At 32.4% G+C, this 27,516-nt stretch overlaps 1 pseudogene; it reads left to right on the forward strand.

Annotated features, from left to right (window-relative positions):
• Positions 1 to 13,837, forward strand: part of LOC107869073 — a 35,766-nt pseudogene extending 21,929 nt beyond the window's left edge.
• The last annotated feature ends 13,679 nt before the right edge of the window (positions 13,838 to 27,516 follow it).

Consider the following 27,516-nt stretch of genomic DNA (forward strand, 5'->3'; position numbering starts at 1 on the left):
TATTTTCATGGACTAATTCTATGACGATTGATAACAGGGTGTTATGATACTTAGCGGAGGTTTCTTCAGATTGCCCCATGATCTTCCAAAGCCATTTTGGAAGTTCCCGATGTACTACATTGCGTTCCACAAGTATGTGTATCAGGGGTTTTACAAGAACGAATTCTTGGGATTGACTTTCCCTAATGAACAAATTGGAGGGCCATCCATGATTAGTGGCGATGAAGTATTGAGAAGTGTATGGCAAGTGGAAATGGGTGGATGTTGCAATAGTTTTTGGGATGGTGATACTCTACAGACTTATGTTTTTGGGAATAATAAAAGTTGCAGAGAAAGTTAAGCCGATTATTAGAGCATTTAGGGCTAGTTAATTGTATTGTGGATTTATATATCATCTAAGAGCTTAGTTGTATTAAAAAACTTTTAGTATTTGTCTCCCTTCTTATTTGTAATATGCATGGAATACCTGAACAGACTGCTCAAAACTCTCAAAAAGGATCCAGATTTCAATTATCATCCTAGGTCATATTGTCCAACTTGGTTTTGCTGATGACTTACTATTATTTTGTAGAGGCGACATTGTGTCTATCATGAAACTGTATGAATGTTTCCAATGTTTCTCAGCGACTTCTGGATTGATTGCAAAAACAAGTAAAAGTTGTGTGTACTTTGTTGTCATGGATCAGATTACCCTACAGAGGTACTGGATAAATTAAAGTTTTCTAAAGGCTGCCTTCCTTTTAGATATCTTGGAATCCCTAGAACACCAAGTAACTTTCAGCCATATAATGTATACCTCTAATATACAAATTAATGGGGAGATCAGTCACTCCCTGGTCCTCCAAACTCTTGACATATGCTGGCAGGTTGCAACTTTTGAAGTCAGTTTTGTTTGCGATACAAACGTTTTGGGGCTCAGATATTCATTCTGCCAAAACAACTGTTTTGAAAGCTATTGAGTCTATTTGCAGGACCTTCCTATGGACGGGTGGCAGCGATCCATCTAAGAAGGCAATGGTAGCATTGGAACACCTTTGCTTGTGGAAAACAGCGGTGGGCTTAACATCCTACATATTTACTCACGGAATAAGAAGACAAAAAAGATGACAAACTATGGGTGAAGTGTGTGCATATTTATTATGTCAAAAGTCAAGTTATATGGGAATGTATGACTCAACAAGTTTCTTGGATGTTAAAAAAGATCTTCAAGGCCCCAAAGACACTGACTGAAGCTCGAATTGATCACCAGCAACTGGTAGCAGCTGAAGTTTTCTCCATTAAGCAAACATACATCAAGCTAAGGGGGGTTTATCCGGGTTTATCCTAATTCCTAAGGTACCTTGGAGGAGACTAATATGCAGCAATTTGGGCGCGCCTAAATGGATTTTTATCTTGTTCCTACCCTTCACAGAAGATTGCATACAAGGGACAGACTGAAAAAATGGAACGTCACTGATCAAAGCCTATACACGCTGTGTGGAATGCAAGATGAATCAGTGGATCATTTGTTCTTTAAATGTGGTTTTTGTGCTGCTATATGGGACAAGCTCCTATCATGGCGAAATTGTGCTAGAGCACCCATGTGATGGACAGATGAAGTGACTTGGCTGGTTAACCATATGAATGGTAAAGAGTGCTCAGAATTTGTGCAGCAGGTGGTGTGTAGGTGATATGGCAAGAGAGGAATAGTAGAATTTCCCAAGATAAATCTAGAAGCCCAGATATACTTATTAAACTTATCATACAAGAAGTAGTGACAAGAGGAAGCAAGAAGCCTAGATTATCTAGCTATATTGAGGCTCTTAATTTCTATCCTTGGTCCGGTAGCTTGTGTAGCTGTGATTGACATAGTGCACTGGTAACTTGGGACCTTGTCCAAGTACTAGAAGAAACTGTTATTTGAGTTCTCATTTAGTTGATAATTTTTTTTTTTATTACCAAGAAAAGAAAGATTAATTTGTCATTGCCAAAATACTATCCTTAACTGAAAATACATATGCAAAATTTATTTTGGAAAGAAGGTAACTTAAGGTTCACAAATGGTAATGGAAAATTGAAATAAAGATATAAAAAAGTTGATGTTCCCCTAGACATCTAAGAAAGAAGATAAGCAAGAACTTATTTATTTATTTACCAACTAGTCAATCGTGCGGGGTCACAGGAGAAGATACAAATTTTAGTTATGATCGATCTTGGTCGAAAAATAAGAAATTTTGTTTGTTTATATGCGTTCAAAAAAGTATATTTACTCTGATTATCTCTACAACTTTCCAAATTACCAATTCTCAAGTTTATTTCATCTAAATTCTGTAAGTAGAAAATGATTAGTGTTTGATCATCACTACTCATGTTGCACCAGTGAGCGAGTCACCTATCATATGATGCACATGTTATCAATGCAAGCTTGTATAAATGTAAACTGAATATCCCACCTTGAGGCTCCCATTAATCAAATATTTCAAAAGATTTGTGATGATTAATGACTATATATATATGAATAAAGGCAAATAGGAATTTCCGAGTTAGTAAGCATCTGAAGAAGGATAACTTAGTTGCTAATAGATGCAGGGAGCAATACAAGAAAATAAAGCACTAATGAGCAATTAGACAAAATTTAAAACCAAACTTACAACAGAAAATTTGTAAGCTGCAAAAAGAAGGCTACCCTAGCCAAAATACGGCAACAACCCCAAGAAGAGGATCGGATATAAGCTACTTTAGAAAACCTTACTTCAACTGTGATGGGTTGATGGGTTCTACACCTACAAGACAAGTATGGCCCAAAGCACAACATTTTTTACCACCACAGGTTTTCAAACCAATTGAAATATTGGTGACTTCCCTGACCCACTTATATAATAATGCACAAGAACCTACGGAAGTCGTGTGCTATGAATGCAGCCCTTCTTTATATTATTTGGTACCTTATTGCTCTAAACCATGAAGCAGTTGAAACCACTGGTCAGGACTATCCTCTATTCTTGAAAAAGAAAAATGAGGCTCCTTGCCTATGGCTTTCCTAATTAAGGTATCAAGAGAATCATTTCCCTCATCTGTTTTCATTGTAGCTGAAGTAGCACCACCCATGCTGAGCTTTGCAACGGGCATCAATTCTCAATTAGACTCATATAACTGAACTGCAGCAGAAGTTATCAATTAGTTATTGAAGGCACCAGGCACCAACCTATTAGTTTCTTTTTTTCAGAGAGAAAACAAACATCATCGACACTTATCAGTTTAAAAGGGCATGCTTATTTGATGTTTTCTACACAAGCGTTTGGACTGCAATATAAGAGCAGTTTGTCCGAACGCTAGTCTGATTCCAGAATGCAAAAACTGATCGAGAGAAACTACCATAATTACCATTTCAAGAAGAAAAAGAATAAAGAAACTCCTCTCCCTTTACATATGACAACAACAATGAGAACATCTATGAGGCCAAACTATGCACTTAATTTTCTAGAGAAACTAAACACAGCTGAGGCCACCTTTTTCGGAAGGTAAAAGCCATAACATCTAATAAACTTTCTTATCATATGTCCACACAGGCTATTCTCTTCTTATATATAGTGGTAAAGCTATTTCTAGCAATAAGCCACAAATTTAGCATGTACAAAGAAAACTGAGGATAAGCTAATGCTACTTCGCTATTTAAATGGCACCACATGCATCATGAAGAACCCAAGTCATGATCCACATACATACAGCAACAACAAAAAAATCTAGTATATTCCCACATAGTGGGCTCATCCACATACATATTTATTTAAAACATGAAACGACTGTTATTTTATGTAGTGTTTCGGATATAAGAATCTGTATAAAATGCAACACCAACTTCAATACTAGTTCAAATCTAAGACCATACCACTTTTGAAGTTTCTTAACACCTTCAACACTAGATTATGAATAATCTATCTAAGAAGTGTGCTAATTTTTTTTTTCAAAAAAGAGATGAAATAGAGTTTTAAGGCCAAGTCTCCCGACTTCACGGAGCGTCCTTAAAGAATAATTTTTCTCACTGTACCCGAGGTTATGGAATCTTTCTCCTAGGATAAAATGACCTTTAATCCGAACAATAGCGGTACCTCAAAATATTGGATTCAACAAACTCACTCAACGATTTGATTGATCACAAGGAATGTTTTGAAGACAAGAAAAGTTTTTATTTCAGAATTTTTTTTAATTCATATCTAAACCTGTGGATGAAAGTAGGTTTATATATCCATAAAATGCCTCTTCTGAAAGGTGGAAATGGTTCACTTAAAAGGTTTATCCTTTGGAAGAGTCATAACTGTTAATTTAAAACATCATGTCTTTTTTCTGAACAGACACAACTATATGAACAGTCATACCTTTTCCAAAACAATATATCTTTTGCTCAAAGGTTGTGTCCCTTCATTTTCCTTTCACACCAATTAAACTCAACAATCCCCCACATGAATGGGGAATGGCTATTCTTTGTAAAACTTTACGGACAAGTATGTGATCATCAAGCAAAGACTGATTGCATCTGGATAAATGGGTTTCCTTTGAACTTTCCGTAGTGAACATGCATCGGATGCACTCGGTCAATTTGTAGATTTGAATCTTTGAACCATCAAGCTTTAATGTACACCTAGACAACACATGTCACTCAATCAGCCTTTTACCGTTTATGGTTCTCACGATTTTATTCTTTTCAGCCATGAATACGTCCCGATTTTATGAGAGCTTATAGAATAGGCCTTTACTAACATTCTCCTTGAAGCATCTTCGACTTCGCCCTCACATAGGTTATTTCTAAACGTTCAATCCTATAAATTAAATTATTTGGTCAAATCTACCAAATTTAGATAATCATTAAAAGACTTTTCACCTTATGTCTTATCCTTGTTTACTAAACATTGTCTATATCATGAGAATGGGTTGGGTAATTGACAATGTTGAACCTTTCATACACAACTTTGGTTGATTTTCTTGAACCTAGCTCTTGGGATCTCCAGTCTTCTAGGTAGAGTTACCGCCATGCTGACTTGTCCTAGGCCTTAAACCCATCTCCTTGGATGTCCTTTCCGTTCTTTCTCTAGATAGGCCTTTTGTAAGTGGATCCGACATATAACGGTATTATGTCTCCGTCTTATGTGACGAGATTTATCATTGTACATCATGCTCCCTGCCCTACCTATTATTGCTTGGCTATCACAGTATATACATACTGGTGCCACTGGTTTGGGCCAATAAGGAATATCTTCTAAGAAATTTCGGAGTCATTCTGCTTCTTCACCGACTTTATCCAATGCGATAAATTTAGATTCTATTGTAGAGCGAGCAATACAAGTCTTTTTGGATGATTTCCAAGAGACTGCTCCTCCACCGATAGTAAATACATATCCACTTATGGATTTTACTTTGATCGATCCGGTGATTCAATTTGCATCACTATATCCTTCAAGTACCGTAGGATATTTATTATAATGCAAGGCATAGTCTTGAGTGTATTTAAGATAGCGCATGCTATATAGGGTCGTGTACAATTCATTATATATATTAAACATCTCAATACTCTTGCGTACTCTAATTGTGAGTCACTTTCGCCTTCATTCTTTTAAAGTTCAAAGCTCACATCCAAAGGAGTCTTGGCAATACCGAATTTCATATACTTGAATTTGTCAAGTACCTTTTTGATATAATGAGACTGTGACAATGCCAACCCTTGTGGAGTTCTATGGATTCTTATGCCTAAGATCACATCCGCAACTCCAAGGTCTTTCATATCGAACTTGCTTTCGAGCATTCATTTTATTGCATTTATGTCTGCAATGTCTCTATTGATGATCAACATATCATCCACATATAAACAAACAATGACTTGGTGATTTGGAGTGTCTTTAATATAAACACATTTATCACATTCATTTATTTTGAATCTGTTTGCCAACATGATTTGGTCAAACTTCGCATGCCATTGTTTTGGTGCTTGTTTTAGTCCATACAATGACTTAATAAGTTTACACACCTTGTTTTTTTTTTTGGAACCACAAAACCCTCAGGCTGTTCCATGTAAATTTCTTTCTCCAATTCTTCATTTAGAAAAGCAGTTTTCACATCCATTTGATGGATTTCAAGATCATATACTACAGCCAAGGCAATTAACATTCGAATCGATGTTATCCTTGTTCCTGACGAGTATATATCGAAGTAATCAATGCCTTCTTTTTATTTGAAGTCTTTTACTACAAGTCTTGCCTTGTATTTGTCAATAGTATCATCCGCTTTTATCTTTCTTTTGAAGATCTATTTAGAACCTAAAGCTTTATTTTCGGGAGGAAGATCAACCAATTTCCACGTATGGTTGCTTAAGATTGAATTAATCTTACTATTAACTGTCTTTTTCTAAAAGGATGAGTCTGACGATGACATCGCTTCTTTAAATGTTTGAGGCTTATTTTCTAAGAGAAAATTTACAAAATCTGATCCAAACGTAGTAGAAGTTCTTTGACGTGTACTACGTCTTAGATTTTCTTCATTATGTACATTCTCACTTGGTTCATCTCGAGGTCATTTAGACCCTCCACTAAAGTGTTCATGTCTAGTTTTATATGGATAAATATTTTTAAAGAATTTAGCATTATCTGATTTAATTACCGTGTTTTCATTTATATCCGGATGTTCGGATTTATGAACCAAAAATTGACATGCTTTACTGCTTTTAGCATATTCTATGAACACGCAGTCCACAGTCTTAGGTCCTATCTTAACCCTCTTAGGCATAGGAACTTGGACCTTTGCTAGAAAACCCCACACTTTGAAATATTTCAAGTTGGGTTTTCTTCCTTTTCATTTTTCATAAGGAATTGATTGTGTCTTACTATGGGGAACTCTATTGAGTATACGATTAGTTATAAGGACAGCCTCCCCCCATAAGTTTTGCGGTAAACCAAAACTTATAAGTAAGACATTTATCATTTCCTTCAAATTTTGGTTTTTCCTTTTTGCAATTCCATTAGATTGAGGTGAATACGGGGTCGTAGTTTGATGGACAATTCCATTCTCTGTACATATTTTAGAGAAGGGAGATTCATATTCTACACCCCTATCATTTCTTATCATTTTTATCTTTCTCTCTAATTGATTTTCTACTTCAGTTTTGTATTGCCTAAATGCATCTATTACTTCATCCTTACTATTTAGCAAGTAGACACAACAATATCTAGTGCAATCGTCAATAAAAGTTATGAAATACTTTTTCCCACCACGTGATGGTGTTGACTTCATATTCCAAATGTCAGTGTGTACTAAGTCTAAAGGATTGGAATTCCTTTCAACAGACTTATAAGGATGCTTTGCATACTTTGATTCCACACACGTTTGACACTTTGATTTATTGCACTCAAAGTTTGGCAAAACTTCTAAGTTAATCAGCTTTCATAAAGTTTTGTAATTAACATGGTATAAACGTTCACGCCATAAATTATAAGACTCAAGCAAGTAAGAAGAATTTGAACTTTTATTTATTTCAACATTCATTACATTCATCTTATAAAGGCCCTCGGTGAGATAGCCTTTTCCTACATACATTTCTCCTTTACTAATTATAATTTTTTCAGAAATGATTACACATTTAAATCCGTTCTTGTTTAGAAGTGAAATAGAAATCAAGTTCCTACGTAATTCTAGAACATGGAAGACATTGTTCAGTGTCAAAACCTTGCTTGAAGTCATTTTCAAGCACACTTTTCCTATTCCTTCTACCTTAGCATTAGCGGACTTAGCCATGAAGATCATTTCTTCTACTTGAGTCGGAGCAAATGATAAAAACAACTCTTTGTAGGCACACACATGACGGGTGGCATCAGAATTCATCTACCATTTGCAAGGATTCCCCACCAAGTTGCATTCTAAGAACATAGCACATAGATCATCACATTATTTGTTGGACTCAACCATATTATCTTGGTCCTTTTTCTTGCCTTTCTTAAGGGCACGACAATCCGTGGACTTATGGCTAATTTTGCCACAGTTGAAGCACTTTCCCTTGAATTTCTTCTTGATTTGATTGCTTTCTTGTTCAACTTTCTTCCATTTCTTAGAATTGTTTTGGTCATCTTCCACAATATGTGCTCCATTAATTGCAGAATTTCCTTTTGACCTTCTCTCGACAGCTTTATCATCCTTTTCAATACTTAGTCGGACAATAAGTTCTTCGATAGTCATCTCCTTGCGTTTGTGCTTTAAGTAGTTTTTGAAGTCTTTCCACATAGGTGGTAGCTTTTCAATGATCGCCGCTACTTGAAATGCATCATTCACAATCAAACCTACAAAACAGTTTATGTGAGTGCTAAGAACATTTTTTTATTTATTCAACTAAGGTATTTTTCAAAGATATACCTTCCGCTAGGAGATCGTGAATGATTACTTGCAATTCCTGCACTTAAGAGACAACCGATTTGCTATCTATCATTTTAAAGTCCAGGAAGCTTGCAACAAAGAATTTCTTAATTCCTGTATCCTCTGTCTTGTATTTTTGTTCTAGTGCCCCTCACAATTTCTTCGATGTTTTAGTTCTACTATAAACATTGTAGAGGTCGTCTTGGAGACCGCTCAATATATAATTCCTGCAAAGGAAGTCCGAGTGCTTCCAAGCATCTACAATCATGAAATGCTCTTTGTCTGAGGTTTCTTCAGGCACCTCAGGAGCATCCTCACTAGTGAACCTTTAAAGGAATAGAGTGGTGAGGTAAAAGAACTTCTTTTGCTGCCATCGCTTAAAGTCAATGCCTGTAAATTTTCTGAGCTTCTCCGCAGGTGCCATTGGTTGCGGAGCATTTGCTCGACTTGTAGATGCAATGTTAGTTGCCCCCATAGTCATAGCCGCATCTTGAATTTATCTTTCGTTAGTCATTTTTCCTGTCACCAAAAGACAATAATATTTAGTATTTTCAGAATATTACTTATAAAGCTAAGCAACTTTAAACTCTTCTTCTTGTTTCTAGTTAACAATGAAGTTTTTATGACTTTCAATTGTCAACCGAGTGAATTTTAAACTTGTAACGAAGATTTTATGTCTTCTAATCACTAGTTAAATTCAAACGGAGTAGAAAGCTTAAAGCTTTAATCTCCAAAAATAAGTAATACAGATTTCGATTTATTCCTTAAGATTATTGTTTTGTATGTAGTGTTTCGGGTACAAGAATCTGTACAAAATGCAACACCAACTTCAATACTAGTTCAAATCTAATACCAGACCACTTTTGAAGTTTCTTAACACCTTCAACACAAGATTATGAATAATCTATCTAAGAAGTGTGTTAATTTTTTTTTTCAGTAAAGAGATGAAATGGAATTTTAAGGCCAAGTCCCCCGACTTCACAGAGTGTCCTTAAGGAATAATTCCCCTCACTGTACCCGAGGTTATGAAATCTTCCTTTCAGAACAAAATGGTCTTCAATCCGAACAATAGCGGTACCTCAAATTATTGGATTCAGCAAACTCACTCAACGATTTGATTGATCACAAGGAATGTTTTGAAGACAAGAAAAGTTTTCATTTCAGAAATTTTTTTAATTCATATCTAAACTTGTGGATGAAAGCAGGTTTATATAGTCATCAGATGCCTCTTCTGAAAGGTGACAATGATTCACTTAAAAGGTATATCCTTTGGAAGAGTCATGTCTGTTCATTCGAAACATTGTGTCTTTTTCTGAACAGACACAACTATCTGAATAGTCACACCTTTTCCAAAACAATATGTCTTTTGCTCAAAGGTTGTGTCCCTCCATTTTTCATTCACACCAATTAAACCCAATAATGACCAACTGTTTGACAAAGAGTAATCCTTCGTATTCAGGGAAATGGGTAACAGGGCAAGCAGTTTCTCTAGTCCCATAACAATGACAACTGATCTTATGTACTACAGAAGCTGCAAAGAAAACAACTGTAGTAATACCAGTAACTGGTCTTACATAGCAAAATGGAACCAAAGCTGTAGCACAACAATAATAAAAACTGCACATAAACTGTACTATCAGAAATTTGTTATTTTTCGACTGAAAATTTCTGACTGAAAAAAGTAGTCGAAACTATTATTTTTTTATTTTTATTTTTTACAAAATATTTTTTCAATTCTTTTTGTGACAAAAATAGTCAGAATGTTTGGCGAAAAATTTTGAGAAAGATAAATTCCGACTACAGTAGTCGGAAACAGTAATAAATTAATAAAATTAATAATTAATTTAATATACATCCGACTACTGTAGTTGGAAATATAAATAATTATTAAATATAATTCTAAATATCTAATCAGTCCCTTTTATGAAAATTAAATAATTATTTAAATAAATTATTAAATTTATATTTCCAACTACCGTAGTCGAAAATATTAATAACTAAATAAAATTAAAAGTAATTAAGTATATATTCGACCACCGTAGTTGTAAATATAAATGATTAAATAAATATATTACTAAATTTATAAGCAGTTCCTTATGCGAAATTTAAAAAATAAGTAAAATAAATTATTAAATATATATTTCTGACCGTTGTAATCGAAAATGAAAATAATTAATTAAATATATTAGTAAATATATAATCGTACCCTTACACCAAAATTAAATAATTATTTAAATAAATAATTAAATATGTATTTCCAACTACTGTAGTCGAAAATATAATTAATTAAATAATTAAATGTATTTAATTTGTACTGATTGTAGTGGTCGGAACATTATATTGAATTATTAAATAAATAATTATATGTAAAATATAAGTTAGACGGTAGTCTTTCACATTGTATTAATTAATTTAAATATTCAATTAAGTTGTATTAATTAATTTAAATATATAATTAAATTGTGAGTATCAAATATCAAATATATATAACCGACTGATGCAGTCAGAAAAATTAAATAATTAAATAAAATAAAAAAATTTCCGACTACTGTATTCGAAAATCTTATAAATAATTAATTTCAATACATAATTTTTTATATTAAATACTTAACAGACCGAAGTAGTCGAAAACTTTAAATAATTAAACATATTAAATTAATTTTCGATTGAAGTAGTCAAAAATTTAATTTTAATATACCCCAAAACGCACAGCTTTTTCAATTCTGTCTCTCTTTCTCACTTCCTCTCTCTCTAGGGCACGCTTATCTCTTCTCTCTCGGCTCTTTTCTCTTCGTCGTCTCTCTCAATAGTTGGCCATAAGGGTTGTGTCTCTCGCAAGAAGTGGTAACGGAGACGGTCAATTTCACTGATTCGAGGTAAAAAAATGAACTTACTTGGTGAATCTTCTTTGGAGTAAATTGATCTCAATACCGAAAACTTATTTTGTTTCACGTTTATCATGTACCACTATATATTGTCTTGTCCAAGAAGTTCTTCTCATGGATTGCTAATATGCAATTTGCAATATATATCGATCTGTATATATTTGTACGAAGAAAACAATTTCAAATTTCATTTTAGATACGAATCAGGAGGATGACATCTATGTTGTTTCATACTAGTATCATTATAAGACCAAAAATTCTTAGAATTTTTTATCCTAATTTTACAAAGTTATGAACATCCAAGAATCTAGTTTAAGAAACTTCAGATTTAATTTTCTTGTGCAAACGGGTTTGAAATTTTGGAAGTAATTTTATGAAAACTTAATCCTCAAATGTTTTCAGTCATATGGTTCCTCACCCTTTTTATTTAGTTTTATGTTTTATTTTTACACTCTAGAAATCTGTAGAGATTATTTTCTTCTATTCAAATTGTAAGAGGGCACAAATAATTGGTGAAAAAAATATTATTTTCTTCTATATAATGTGTCAAAAAATAAATGTAATAGCACTACTTTTGATATCTCGACCAAAAAAAAGAAAAGATAATTGATCATAAAAGTGGTTAGGTGGAAATTGTTTGAGCTCAATTTTGAGTTCCTTTATGACCCTCTCCATTAGAGACCTTCCAGATTCAGTAGGAAGACCAAATCCCATACCCATCAAGTCATGTGCATCACCTTCAGATTAGTCTAATGAAAAATCCATATGTAGCTCATCTTCATCATCACACATTGTTGCACCTGTTCCCTCTCCAAGTGTTGCTTCTGGACACAAAAAATGTCATACATATATATTAAACAAGTAAATAGATATTGTTGCTGATAAAAAATTCCAAGATATTAAACAAGTAAATAGCTATCACATGGATTGGATACCTTTCACTGATAAAAGAATTCTTCTTTTAATTAAAATATTCTATTGTTGCTGGCTTCTTTACTATGTTGTATTGAATCTCTTAGTTTTCTGCTTGTGTCCACTGCGTAGTAGCATCTCTAAACAACCATGTTATTGTTTTATTTCTCTTATTTTTCTTTCTCTTTTCTATTATTATTGTTGTCGTTCTCATGTAGATGGAAAATGAAGATCGTACATGGATGTATAATAGACTTTATCCTAACCGTGCGGGGTTACGAGAGGAATATAAAGCTGGGGTAGCTGAATTTATTGCTAAAGCAATGACAATGATTTTCTTTTTTGAAGGGACAATTAGGTGTCCTTGTTGAAATTGCAAGTGTTGTAAGTTATTGAGTTCAGATGATGTTACATTACATCTTTATAGGAAGGTTTTTATGTTGAATTATACTGTGTGGACAGCTCATGGAGAGAGTAGTTCTGCTAATAATTTTACTTTTCAAAATTATGTTGAAAATCCAATAAGAGAGAATAATGTTGAAAGTTCACGATATAGTGAGATGGTCAGGGATGCTTTTGGGACACACTCAGGGGCTCAAAATGAACCAAATGATGAGACTAAGCACTTTTATGAATAGTTAAAGGAAGTTAGTCATCCATTGTATGAAGGATCAATGCATTCTAAGTTATCTGTTGCCGTTCGGTTACTGAGTATTAAGTCAGATTATTCAATTTCTCAAGAGGGCATGAACTCTATCATTGGACTTATGAATGAACTTAACTCAAATAAACTTGACTTACCCAAAGATTTCTACATAACAAAGAAGTTGGTTTCTAAGTTAGGACTTTCATCAGTGAGGATTCATTGTTGCGAGAAAGGTTGTATGTTATTCTATAAGGAAGATGCAAATTTAGAACTTTGCAAATTTTTAAATCAGCCTCGTTATAAGGAAGTAAGACATGCTAAAGGGAAGAAGGTTCCTGTAAATTCGATGCATTACTTACCCCTTATACCACGGTTAAAGAGGTTGTATGCATCAATGAGCTCTGCCCCTCATATGAGATGTCACTATGAAAATAAAATACCACCTGGTGTTTTATGTCATCCGTCAGATAGAGAAGCATGGAAGCATTTTGATAGTGCGTATCCAGATTTTGCTAATGAACCAAGAAATATTAGGTTGGGATTATCTACTGATGGATTCACTTCATTTTCTATCTCAGCTACACCATATTCATGTTGACTAGTGTTTGTGACTTCTTATAATATTCCACCTTAATTGTGTATGACGAGTCAGTATATATTTCTAACCTACATTATTCCAGGTTCTCCCAATCCAAAAGTTTTGATTGATGTATATCTACAGCCATTGATTGATGAGTTGAAATTATTGTGGCATGAAGGTGTGGAAGCATATGATGTATCAATGAAACAAAACTTTAGATTGCGTGCTACTTTGATGTGGACTATAAATGACTTTCCTGATTATGGAATGATGTCTGGGTGGTCGACTGCGGGCAAGTTAGCTTGCCCTTGTTGTTTGGAAGACACAAAAGCATTCACTTTGAAAGATGAGTTTAGGAGAAATACTAGTGATTTTATGAAGAATAAGACTGATTTTGAGGAGCCACCGCCACTTTATCGCGAGAAGAAATTTGGGATAGAGTGAAGAATCTACCTAAGATAACAGAGTCTCCACCATCCAAAATACCTGGTTATGGTGTAACACATAACTGGACTAAACGAAGTATATTTTGGGAGTTAGATTACTGGAAAGATAATCTTCTGCCTCATAATCTGGATCCCATGCATATTGAGAAAAACTTCTTTGACAACTTGTTTAATACTGTGATGGATATAAGTAACAAAATAAAAGAAACTTGAAGGCCAGGATGGACTTAAAGGAGTATTGTCGGCGTAGTGAGTTGTACCTAACATACTTAAACAATAAGATTCAGAAGCCCAAGGCCAGTTACATATTTACTTTGGAGGATAAAAGAGTGATTTGTGATTGGGTTAAGAATTTGAGAATACCATATGGATATGCGTCAAATTTGTCTAGGTATGTTGACATGAAGGAAGGAAAGTTGACCTCTATGAAGATCCATGACTATCACATTTTCATGGAGTCATTGATGCCTATTTCATTCTGTGCATTGCCTGATAGAATTTGGAAGCCCATAACAGAGATAAATTTATTTTTCAAAGATTTATGTTCTAACATATTAAGGGATGAGAGCCTATCTTTGATGGATATCAACATTCGCTTAACCTTAAATAAGTTGGCCAAAATTTTTCCTCCTGGTTTTTTTGATGTTATGGAGCATCTTCCAATTCACCTTGTGCAAGAGGAACGACTTGGAGGTCCTGTTCAGTGTCGATGGATGTATCCCTTTGAGAGGTATTGAATTTTAACATTTACCTTCATGTGTTTTAATTGAACATTATTTCGTCTAAAAGATCATACTATGCAGGACTATTGGCAAATGTAAACGGACCATAAAAAACAGATCCCGAATTGAGGGATCAATATTTGAGGCTTATTCGGCTAAAGAGACCTCTTATTTTTGTTCATATTATTTTGAACATAATGTACCATGTCTGAGAAACCGACCTAATAGGCATGATAATGGAGACAATATAGATCCTTTGGCACTACCATTTTCAATATTCAATCAACCAAGTAAAAGAAGTCCGAAAGGTGGTCCAGTTCGATATTTGAATGAGGTGGAGCTTAAGTCAGCTACAACTTATGTATTATTAAATTGTCCCAAGGTCTTTTCTTTTTATAAGTGAGTATATTTATATTAAGGACAATCATTCAAGGTCTATCTAAGCTTTAACTAATGAAAGTCATAACTTTGTCGGGCAGCTACTTCGTGGCTTTACATTGGGATGCTGTTGTTTATCCTATGTTTTCAGTGTAGTTTAGAGAATATGTAAGTGTAACTTAAATATTTAACACAATTTACACTTTTGTTCAATGTCATATGTATTTAAATTCTAACTTTTTAAAAACTTTTTATAGGTTCATAATCCACTTAATTATGACACAAATGGCCAATTTTTACGTGATATAGCTTGGGGAACTGATGCTAAAGTTAGAAAGTTTTCTAAGTACTCTGTCAATAGGTACAAATTCCATACATAAGAGTTCTCTAAGGGAAATAAAATCAACAATAGTGGTGTTTGGGTAAAAGGTGATGGCGGTGTTGATTATTATGGTGTGCTTCATGAGATTTTAGAACTCGATTATCATGTTGGTTGGCCAAAAACAAAAATTGGTTCTTTTTCGATGTAAGTGGTATGATCCTACTCCTAAGTTAGGCACAAAGGTGCACCCTCAGTACAAAATTGTTGAAATTAAGCGTATCTATGATCCATTTGTCATTGCACAAAATGTTAAACAAGTGTATTATGCTCCTTATCCTTTGTGTAATAATAAATCTGCATGGCGGGTAGTTATAAAAACAAAGCTCGTAGGTAGAGTTGCAATAGAGGATGCATTAGATGTAGCATATCAGAATGATATTTCAAGTGTTGAAGAAAGGGTGGATGATGAATTAGCAGGTGAGTTGCAGCATAACGAACGCTTGTATGAAGAATTTGATCCTTCTAAACTTAGATTGAATGTTCATGATTATAGAGAAGGAACATCTGGGGCAAATGACGAGGAAGATCCAATTGATGAAAATGAAATAAACGAGAAAGAGTTACTTGATGAAAATGAAATAAGTGATGAGGAAGAATCGATGAATGAATATGAAACAAGTGATGAGGAAGAATTTATGAATGACTATGAAACAAGCGACGAGGATTGAGTTGTTATTATTAGTAGTAATATGTTGTAACAAGGTCTTGAATTGTATTTTAGCTGTTGTTTTTATTATTAGTTGTTGTAAGAAAGTCTAATATTAGTAGTATTGTGGTTTGTTTTCAATAGTGTTCAACATCCCATGCTTGATCTAAGCAGTTCATTTTATGATTGTTGATTAGTCATTCAGATTAAACATTCACTTCTCTTGTGAGGTCTTCGTTTGAAAACAAGTTTTACATTGAACAAAATAATTTCACTCCATTACTTTATTTGTATAATATTAGATCCACATGTAGACCTCTTGGAAGTTCTTCTGTCTAGTATAATAATATTGTGGATTTGAAGCTAAGATAATTTAATGTAATTTTATTGCAGGTTCATTTCTGCTTATACCGGCGGACATATGGTTATAGAAGCAATTAAACCATTTTACATGGATCCGTAGGGTAGTTGGAACGAGATTCGACTCGACATCAGAGTGCTTATGTGGAATCAATTTGTGGTATAATCAAAATCAAAGAATTTACCATTTCAGTATGCTATCAATGATGAATTTACCTTTATATCCGTCAACTCATTTCATGACTTTATATTAAACTATTTTGCATGGAATTCTTGTCATGATAATGAAATACAACGCCATTTTTAAGTTTAAAGCAACTCAACGTATCAAAGAACACTTGTATGAGGCCCGGAGGTACTTGGAAAAACCTGGATGGCTGAATGCTAATGTGTGGTATCAGTTTTTGAAAAAATGGGATACTCCTGAATATAGGGCAAGGAGGGAACGGGCAAAGGCAAATAGAGTGTCTCAAACGGGTGGCTCGTTGCACACTGGAGGTTTGATGAGTTTCGCTACACACCGACGGAAACTGGTAATAATAGCTTAAATTTTTGATTTGTTCGGTTTAGTTCACTGTTCTATACCTTGACATAGTGAAGCCGTATGGTGATCTTTTGATTCACTATTGTTGTTATCTTCTTGTTGTTGTTCATCTTGAAGCCTAGTGAAGCCGTGTGTGGCTTATTTCGATTCACTAGCATTGTTGACATCTTGTTGCTCTTGTTGTTGTTCATATTGAAGTTTAGTGAAGCCATGTGTGGCCTATTTTGATTTACTAGCATTGTTGACATCTTGTTGCTCTTGTTGTTTTTCATATTGAAGTCTAGTGAAGCCGTGTGTGGCCTATTTTGATTCACTAGCATTGTTGACATCTTGTTGCTCTTGTTGTTGCTTGTTTCTTTTGTTGTGAACTTGATCTTGTTTATCTTGTATTACCACTTGGAGGGAATACACTAGGTTTGTTGTTGTTGGTGGTGGTTTGGTTTTGGTTTTAATCGAAAATCGATCCAAACCAAACCATCAACACCCCATCAGTATGCAATACTCATTCTAAGTTTATAAATAGACTCATTTGCACCCTCGGTACGAATATTTTCATGAATCAGTTTAAGTTCGACTACTTCTTTTCTTGCTCAGGTCTTCCTAATTATGATGTTAAATGAACCTTTCCTTACACCTTTTAACAATCATTTTAGAAGTATATTCAGCCAACTCAAATATTGCAGAGCTTTCTAAGTACTTTCTTTCCTTAGCTCTGATCAAACCTGGTCATTCGCGTCTTAAACAATGTGCACATAGCGTAGTGTTTTATGGACTTCCATAAGTTGTGACTTTGAGAGAAATGAATTGACTTTTGTGCTAGGGAAAATAATTTTGATAGGTTATAATCATGTATCAGCTTTAAGCTGTTTGTTTTAATGTTTCTAAGAGCTAGCTTTTGAAGGATTTGATTATAGAAATCTTCTTTAAAAAAAAAAAGAGAAAGAGAAACTAACTTTTTTTCTTTTTGGGAATAATGATAAATAAACATTGTAAATACTCTGATTTCCTCGTCTAGATACTTCAACTTGTGTCAACTTTGCCAGTTGAACACTTCCATTTTATAAATTAATGTGCCATGTTAGCGTCATGTGTTCATGAGATATAGTGAAAACGAGCTAGAGTGTTTAGTTGTCAGCAGAGACCAAGTTGAGGTATCTTGCCTGGTCAAACAAACATTCTTACAATAACTCGTATGCAAACTGAGTTTTTTGAAGCTCCATCGTGTTAGTTTATTGAAAGTTTTTAACAAATTGGGTTTCCGACTTTGGTGGTCTGAGGTTATTCATTTGTTGGAACATCTACTGGTTGTTACTGTAATGCTATAGTGATAGGAAACCATTCCAGAAGATGAAAAAACAAGGAGCATTTGAGGGGTAAGTGGTGATGATGTTTGTAGCTTGTGAATATTTACTTTTTAACTTATCTTGAAGCTAGAACTAGCAAATTCCATATGTTTAAGTTCTAGGTAAGTGGTGATAAGTTTTCATGGGAAGTGGATTGAATAAATGATACTAATACTTTATAAAGGAAGTACTGGTTGGAAACTCCAGTGAATGTCACCTCCTATTGGAAAATAATTAGAGTTTCTAACTTATAGCTTCTTATATAGTGTATAAAGTCTTGAAAATTGATGCAGGAGTTCCAATTTAACTTATAGCTTCTTATATAGTGTATTATCACGGGCCTATTTTAAGACACGTGCGGACAGCTTAACACACTCTAAAGTGATGCTAAACTTCAGTCCTCAACCCCTCTAAAACAATCCCCAAGAATCAATGAACATTCACACAAACAAGCAAGGAAAGGAACTAAAGAAAGACAATGTTTTTGAAGGCCAAAGAGCCAACGTTTTTGTGTTATATTTCTGAACATACAAGGATGTACTGATGCCTATGATGTCTTACTACATCTATTTATAGTACTCTTAAAGTCCCTAAGTCAAAAATATACAACAAGTGCAAGAAATCTTCCCATAGAATTGTCAACTACAAGCTGAATTCTGAAAAATCTGCACATGCATGCTGAAAATTTCTGCACATTCAAGCCAACCTATGTGGACTTTTCAAAGTCCAAGAAGTGTTCTGCATGCTTAATTTGACCACCTAGAAGGTGCTGAAACATTGACAGCATTTCGAGGCATTTATCGAAGCTCTGTCAAGCTCAAAATGGCACTCGATCAGTCCGGAACATGCCCAAAATGTGAGGAATTTAATGGGCTGTGACGCGGGGCGTCACAGTATAGTATCTTTGGCACATTTTTGTTGAATGTATTAGCAACTTTGGGACATTGGCTCCCTATATAGCTGTAGACACCTTCCAAACTATCTATTTATAGCTTAAACACTTGAAAAGAATCCATCTAAACTACTACTTCTGTTGAATTTGAGTATTTTCGAATCATGGACTCCATGATCTATTAGTAGTCTTAAGATGTTTTGGTCTATGCTGCCCGAACTTGTCTTCGTACTTGCATTATCTCTTTTTCTAAAATTTTGCAGGAATATGAAAATGGGGGAAAAGAGCACCCTTTTATTGATGTCTACGAAGATACGCATAGGAAGAAAAAAAACAAGGACGGTACAAGAGGAGATTGGATCGAACCGTGTGCTATGAATGCATATGTAAGATAATAACTTTTACATACATTGTTTTATTATTACTCAACTTTTCTTGTTTACATACTGACAAATAACTTTTCTTTCAGGAAGAATTTCAAAAAAGCATAGAAGAGTGACGTCAAACCCAACCTACTTCAGAGGATGGTACCATGGTCCAACCATCACCTGAAGAGCTGAATAATATATGGGCAACTGTGGTAGGTGGTCCAAAGAAAGGTAGAACCTACGGGACAGGGGTTGTCCAATCCTCGAGTAGTCCTTCGTTGTTTTCCAGTTCCTCTTCTACTTTACAAACTATGGAAGAAATGGAAGCGATGAAAAAGCAAATTGTGGAATTGACGCAGAAATGTGCAGCTAACGATGTTAAGTTTGCTAAATTTGATAAATTGGAGGAGTTGGTTAAGAAGCACATGCCACAAGTATTTCAGGACGAGGAAGATAATGAATCTGATGATAATTAGATTGTAGTTATTGATCTTGTTTTTTGTTGTGACATTTAGATGTTTAAACTATTTGATTTGATATTTGTTTTGAATGGTTTGAAGTGGTTGTATTTATAAATTTTTGTCGTGTTTGATCCAATTGTAAAAAATACATTAATTATGTTGTTTATGATCTGAAAGCAGTGTAAGCTAATGCAATAATTATTTATTAAATAATAATAATTATTAAATAGTTATTTGATAATTTTCCGACTATAGTGGTTGGAATAATTAAAATTATTAAATAATTATTTATTACATTTCTGACTACAGTAGTCGGAATAATTACATTATTAAATAATTATTTATTAAATTTTCGACCACAGTAGTCGGAATAATTATAATTATTAAATATTTTTTTATTAAATTTTAGACTACAGTAGTCGGAATAATTAAATTATTAAATAATTATTTATTAAATTTCCGACCACAGTACTTGAAATAATTATAATTATTAAATATTTATTTATTAATTTTCCGACTTCAGTAGTCAGAATAATTAAAATTATTAAATAATTCTTTATTAATTTTTCGACTACAGTAGTCCGAATAATTAAGATTATTAAATAATTTTTTATTAAATTTCCGACTACAATAATCGAAATATTTATAATTATTGAATAAATATTTATTAAATATTCGACTACATTTCCAACTATATTTAGTCAAATATGTAATTATTGAATAAATTACATCATCCTCATGCCCTACATCAGTTATAAACAAAAGAGTATAAACATGACTTGAAGATCAAAAAGTGGCACTCCAATCAAACTTTGAAATTGATAGTGAGCAAAAACTAACACACTAGTGCCACTACTCATATACACAAGCTTATCATACTTTAAAGTTTATCATTAACGACCATAAACATCATTGTTTGAAGCTCAAACTCACCCATGCGTTACAAAAAAATTTCCATTTTTTTCACATCTCCACAGATAACCATTTTGGCTTTGATACGTTGCTCTATTCTAATTGGTGTTTCACATTATATATTGGTATTTTGGTAGGCTCATTTTGACCAACTCCTGCATATTATTTACCAAATGATAATTTGGAAGAACAGGTTGATTCCTATAATTAGTATATAATCAAATCATCTTCTAAGCATACAGGATATACATTGCTGACAATTTATAAGTATCTACGAAATTAAATACATATTTCATTTCACTCAACAAAAAAAAAAAAAAAAGCCAGAGGTCAATAAACCTCATACCTGAATAGAGCTCGTATTTGACTGGAGGGAGGTGAATGCACTTTCATCCTTGTCCCTTAATGATCAGAAATCTTATATCTCTGTTGTTGCATTAATGAGTTTAACCAGTGCAACATCTGGTGAGAAATCAACTAAGACCCCGTTTGTAGCGGCAAATGAGAGCCGATTGGAGGATTTGAAGAAAAACAAATATGAAGCTTCATTTCTCTACTTTTAGGCGAGCTACTTCTTCCTCAGTAAAGTGTTCATTGCGGTACTGATTTTTGTTTTATTTTGACAGTAAGTCACTGTATTGGTAACTTAACCAACAAAGTTCTGAAAGCATACCTCATATTTTAACACGGTGTTACGCAAGTCATTTTATTTGTTATAGTAAAAAAATACAATTATTTTAGTAAATTAATTTTAGTTTACCTAAAACTCTTCAATAATTGTTAAATTTCTTAATATTACAATTCTAGTCAATATAGAGTGATAACTAAAATAATTCATATATATATATATATATATATATATATATATATATATATATATATATATAAATTATTTTAGTTATGAGACATGTTATAAAGATAATATGTGTATTTATAATTTTATTCAACATAAAATGCATTTTTGAAGGGTAAAAAAATGGGTCAACATTTTATGTTAAGTTTTGTGCTTCATATATATAAACAACTTTAAATTCGAAGCCAAAATCGATAAATTCATATTATTATTTAAAAAAAAAAAATCTTTTTCTTTGATTGTGTGATTTGTGTTTAGTACTTATAAATTAAGGCTCCATTTGTTTTTTTAAGATTCAGACGTCTGAATCTGAATGCACATTTGAATGATTAAGATGTTGTTTCTAGATCTGAAAACTGAATGATTAAGACTGTTTGTTTTTTAACATCTAAATGTGTAAAAAAATTTATTTGTATACATAATAAAATAAAAAATAAAATTCAAATAAAAAATTAACTATATATTAACAAAGTATGTAATTTAATACAATAAAATTATTAGTATTTGATTGAGAAAAAACATTTATGTTTGTTAGTGATAGTGGAGATGGCTTATAATGGTGATTGCGGTGACAATGATTGATGTTAGTGGTTAATATTGTTGGTGGTGATAATTGTGATGGTTGGTATTGTAATGACTGTTATGATGGTGGCGATTGATGGTGGTGGTTGTTGTTGTGATGTGACGTTGCTTGATGTTAGTAGTTTAATGTGTTGATTGTGTTGGCTGAAACATGAATGCATGATGATTGATGATGTGTTGGTGCTAGTTGGAGATTTTATTTTTTGTGATGTGGAGATGGTTGCTAGTAGAGATAAATTGTAGCGATGGTACTGGTTGAAGTAGTGGTAAAGGTGGCATTACTAGTGACAATAGTGGTGTCGATCAAAGAATGTGTAGAGGTTGTGATGTATTAGTGGTAGTTAGCAGTGGTGCTAGTTGTGATAGATGAGTTGGTTGGTAGTAGGGATTGACCGCTAGTAGTTGTTGATTGTGGTGTTGTTGACGACAGTGGTGGAGGTGAATATAATTAGAATAAAAGGGGTAGTAGGTGTGGTAGTAGTTGACAATTGTAGTTGGTGGCGGTATTTTTTGTCGATGGCGGTTGTGATGGTAGAGGTGGTTGGTGGTGATGGTGTTGGTTGACAATGGTGACGGTAGCAGAGGTGGTTAGTGGTGGTAACTGCTGATTATGAATATAGTGGTGAATATTATCCAACACCAGAATATCCCTTCAGACCTATTAAAACTTAGTTCTAGATCTGAATGATTAAGACCTATTAAAACCTGTTAAGAGTTAAAATCGTAATAAAAAACAAATGCACTTAATGGTCTAAAGTCTGAACAAAGATTCAGACCTCCATTAAGTGCAAACAAATGAGGCCTAAGCCTCGTTTGTTACCAGTTTTTCACTGTATACACAGGAATCCATAAATTTTTTTTCATAGTTATCAAGCTGTTCGATGAAATTGATATTACAAAACAGAGAAATGAGAAATGAAAAAGAAAAGATGAACAATAGCACGATTCTTTTTGGCTATTGTTTAGTCATGTGCTTAGTTATAGCACGATTGTTTTTGGCTATTGCTGAGTGATGTGTTTAATTGTAGTATTCATAAGCGCACTAGAGTTCCTATACTACATACTTCTTATCTAACTTCTACTGATATTAACACTCAATTTTATAATGTTTAAATATAATTTTCGTTGGACCTGTGCTGACACAAACTTTACTCCTTTAGTAGAAGAAGAAAGGGGATGGATGAGGGAGTGGTGAGTTTGCAAAGAGGGGAGAAGGGGGTGGAGGGTGGGGGTTTTTTCTTAATTTTTATTATACATATTTTTATTTTTATAGCGGGATCAACTTTTTTTAAAAAAAAATGCTTCTTTATTTTTCTTTTTATACCATGTCAGTATTAAGGGTGATATTTATTACACTTCAAGTAAGTTTAGGGATAAATAAATGTCTAAAGTTAAAGGTTAAAGTAAATTTGACCGACGGGTTTAGAAGGAATTTTGTCTTTTGTCTTTTGTCTTTCATATTTCACGTAAGTTATATTGATCTTTATAGAAGAACTATGTGAGGATACATATTGCCTTAACAACAATTGAACTATTAGCTTTACGTACTTTTGATACTTTTCTATCTAACGATAGTATTACGAGTCCCAAACAACTCAACATACACGAGTGTAGCCTTTACACAGCCAATTATTAACTTTCACCATCCAATTGACAACCGATCAACTGTAAAAATAATATATATTTCCATCAACAAACCATAGGTTCGTCTAACGAATCATTTTAGTGCTTTTTGACGTATGTTCAAAACTAACTAAATTGTTAAATAATTATTTTTGAAAAAATTCTGTATTCTTTAAACTTAGTTTAATTCAATATCGAGTCTTCCCAATTAGTAAGAATTTCCAAAAAATTCATATTTCGATATCTCTTTTCCTCTATCAAGAGCTTTGATTCATCAATACTTATTTCGAGAGCTAGTGTAAAGTTCAAATTAAGTGATGATTTTTCACTTTACCCTACATTTCAATACGTATTTCATAATTATATTCAAGTACGAAGTTGAGAAATTACCTTTTTGAAATTAAAACCCAATTTAAGTTCTTTATAGAATCTTAAAATTTCTTGAATAAAGACTACTAGTTGTCTAAGTTTTTTAGGTTGTTGATAAGCTTCTTCTCGTTGAAAATTCTTGTTGCTTTAAGATCTCAATTCTTACTGATGCCGCTGCAAGGAACGCACAAATACTTGGTTTATGTTTCTGTTTTTTCCAGCAGAAATGTCCACTTTGTATCTTTTATAGAAAAGCTAAAAGTGATCCACTTACAACTTATTTGGATAGGATTAAAATATGATCAAATCAACTTTAAATTTCTTCTTTAGCTTTTTTAGGTATTTGATAAAATTAAAAAAATACTTAAAAAAAGCTAAAAAATTGATTTAAAAAAGCAAAAAGTGAGAAGTTGGGTACCCCAGCTTTTTACTTTTCAAATTAAAATTTTTTTAGATTTGACCAAAATATTTACCTTTTTACCCTTATATTTACCTCCAATTCCAACAATGCCTTAAACTTATAGCCCTTAAATATATAATTAATCTTTTTTTTTCTCTTGGTTGCTTCTCTCTGTCTCTTTCATCCAATTTTCTTTTCATCTTCATCTTTCTCTTTTGTTTTCAGAGAATCAATCATTATATCAGAAGTTTATATTTTAATATAGCCAAATTGTTCGAGCTTGCAATATAACAATATACTACTATTTTTATATTAAAAAATATCCTAAATTTTTATTTTTTAACATTCAAAAATTTAAAAGTAAATTATATTTATAAATTGTCCTCAGATAATCACTTTAAGCTAAAAGTATATTTAAAGAGAAATATTTTTGAATTATTAGAATTAAAAATTATAAATAATTCACTTTACTTATGTTGTTATATTTACATCATTTTGACAACAAAAAAGTGTTTAACATCACTTGTTAACCAAACATATCAATAATTTTTTTTTAAGTTTCAACACTTCTATCCAAACGCTTCTCTAATTAATTTATAAATACTTATTTTAAGCTTTTAATCATTTAAACTAAAAGCAATTTTTTTAATCCTATCCAAATATGCTGTTAGTTCCTATATTACTGACTTAATTAAAGAGGAAAATGTACCCAATTAATATGAGACGAGAGAGAGTAATGTATTAAATATGTACACGTCCATCTAAAATGTACTGCTGCTATGCCTAGGCAACAAGTGCTCACTTGACATTACTTGAGTAGCACTTTGTAGCTCTTTTATAACATTATTTATAACTCCTCGGAGGATATCAACTATTTAACGATGTTAGTTAAATGATTAAAGATAAGGTGAAAGCATTATCACGCCTTGTAAGATGATAATAGTGACCCGCCTTTCTTCTTCCATCAAGAAAATGGGGGTTGGACATTGATGGACTGATTTTAATGATATGGTATTCGTTTGTCCGAACTTGGTCCCCCAGATGAATACATTCTCAGAAAAATTCTTATTTTTTGGTTCGACACATGTATAAAAATATTATTCTTGATGTAATCTAGAAAAATATTTTGCGAGGTGAAGGGTTAAGTGTAGGGTTAGGGGTGGTGGGAATGAGGTCTACAGAGGTAAGAGTGAACATGAAGTGTAGTTGGATGGTGAAGAAGACAAAATCAATATAAATTGTCACTTATGAAACTTATCTTTCATACTTTGATTAAGTGTGCCATTTTCTCATTTTTATTTAAAGAATTTTTCATCCTAGAAAAATATCTTTTAAAATTTTAATTAAATAAAAATAAAAGAATAAAAATCATTTTCTAAGAGATTTTTCTCCCTACCAAACATCCGTAGTTATTTGTAGTTGAATACTTTTATTAGCAGTTGAAGTTGTCATGTCTTCCCTCTACGGCTAATTTAAGGGTAAATTTCATTCATGCACATTTAACTTTGTATCTATTACGCAAAAATCACTTTTCTTTCATTCATTTCATCCATGGACATTTAATTTTATATCTATTACACAAAAGTCACTTTTCTTTCATTCATTATACAAAAGTCATTTAACTTTACTCTGACCATCATAAAAGTCACTATAATCGGATTTTACAATAATTTCATCGGAAAATTATGTTGCATTCTTAATTAGTTCTTAATCTTAATTTAAGTTATATATAATATATTACTCATATCTTGATCCTTTTTATATGTGCACAAACAATTTTTTTTATGAATTATTTAATGGAAAATAACAATTTCTTAACAGATTAGATTATCTAATGAAGACTATTTTCATAAAAAAAAATTGATTTATATTTTTATGAAATATTTCATAATATTGCATTAATCTATCAAAAAGGTGCATCGATAAAGAGTGATAAACAAGATAAATTCTTCAAAACACATAAAATAGAAATACATGTATGATATTATTTTAGAAAAAAATATTTTAATTCTTTGAAGATAATTAAACATGCTAAAGATAGTTTAAAAATAATTTTTTTTAATTGTGTCATTGAATAAGTATTGTCAAAATTTGTACAAGTAATGTTATATTAACAGTTTTGTTAATAAAAGTTATAAAATATAAGTACTTTAATAGATAAAGAAATTGTAGGATATCTAATTTTTATATTTATCAATTAAATTAATTAAACAATATGTTTATCAGAAATTGAATATTATAATAACAACTTTTAGGAGAACTAATCAATTAGTCAAACAATTAAAAATACAAAGACAAACTCAATAAATAGAGTAGTTTATCATATTATTATGATATACCGAATCCAAAGATCCAAGTGGCAAGAAAAAGAATGTATGAAAAAAAATAATTTTATCAATTATATATCACAATTTTAGAGGAAGAAAAATAATTTTATCAACTACATGCCATAATATTAGAGGGAAAAAATAATTTACCAACACATTTCTCAACTTTAGAGGATTTTAAGAGTATATAAGTATAATTTTATTTCATAAAAAATATCAATCAATTTATTTTTTTTCTGAAAATAGTCTTCAATAGGTAGTTTAATCTATTGAGAAATTGATATTCTTCCGTTATATAATTCATAAGGAAAATCGGGTTGGACACATATAAAAAAAGTCAAGATATGTGTAATATATTATATTTTCTTAAATTAAAATTAAGAGCTAATTAAGGTTGTCACGTCATTTTTTTGGTGGAATTATTATAAAATTCGTATATAATGACTTTTGTGATGACTGGAGTAAAGTAAAGTGACTTTTGTGTAATGAATAAAAGAAAAATGACTTTTGTATAA

This window comes from Capsicum annuum, chromosome 4 (genome assembly GCF_002878395.1).
Source record: "Capsicum annuum cultivar UCD-10X-F1 chromosome 4, UCD10Xv1.1, whole genome shotgun sequence".
NCBI lineage: Eukaryota > Viridiplantae > Streptophyta > Magnoliopsida > Solanales > Solanaceae > Capsicum > Capsicum annuum.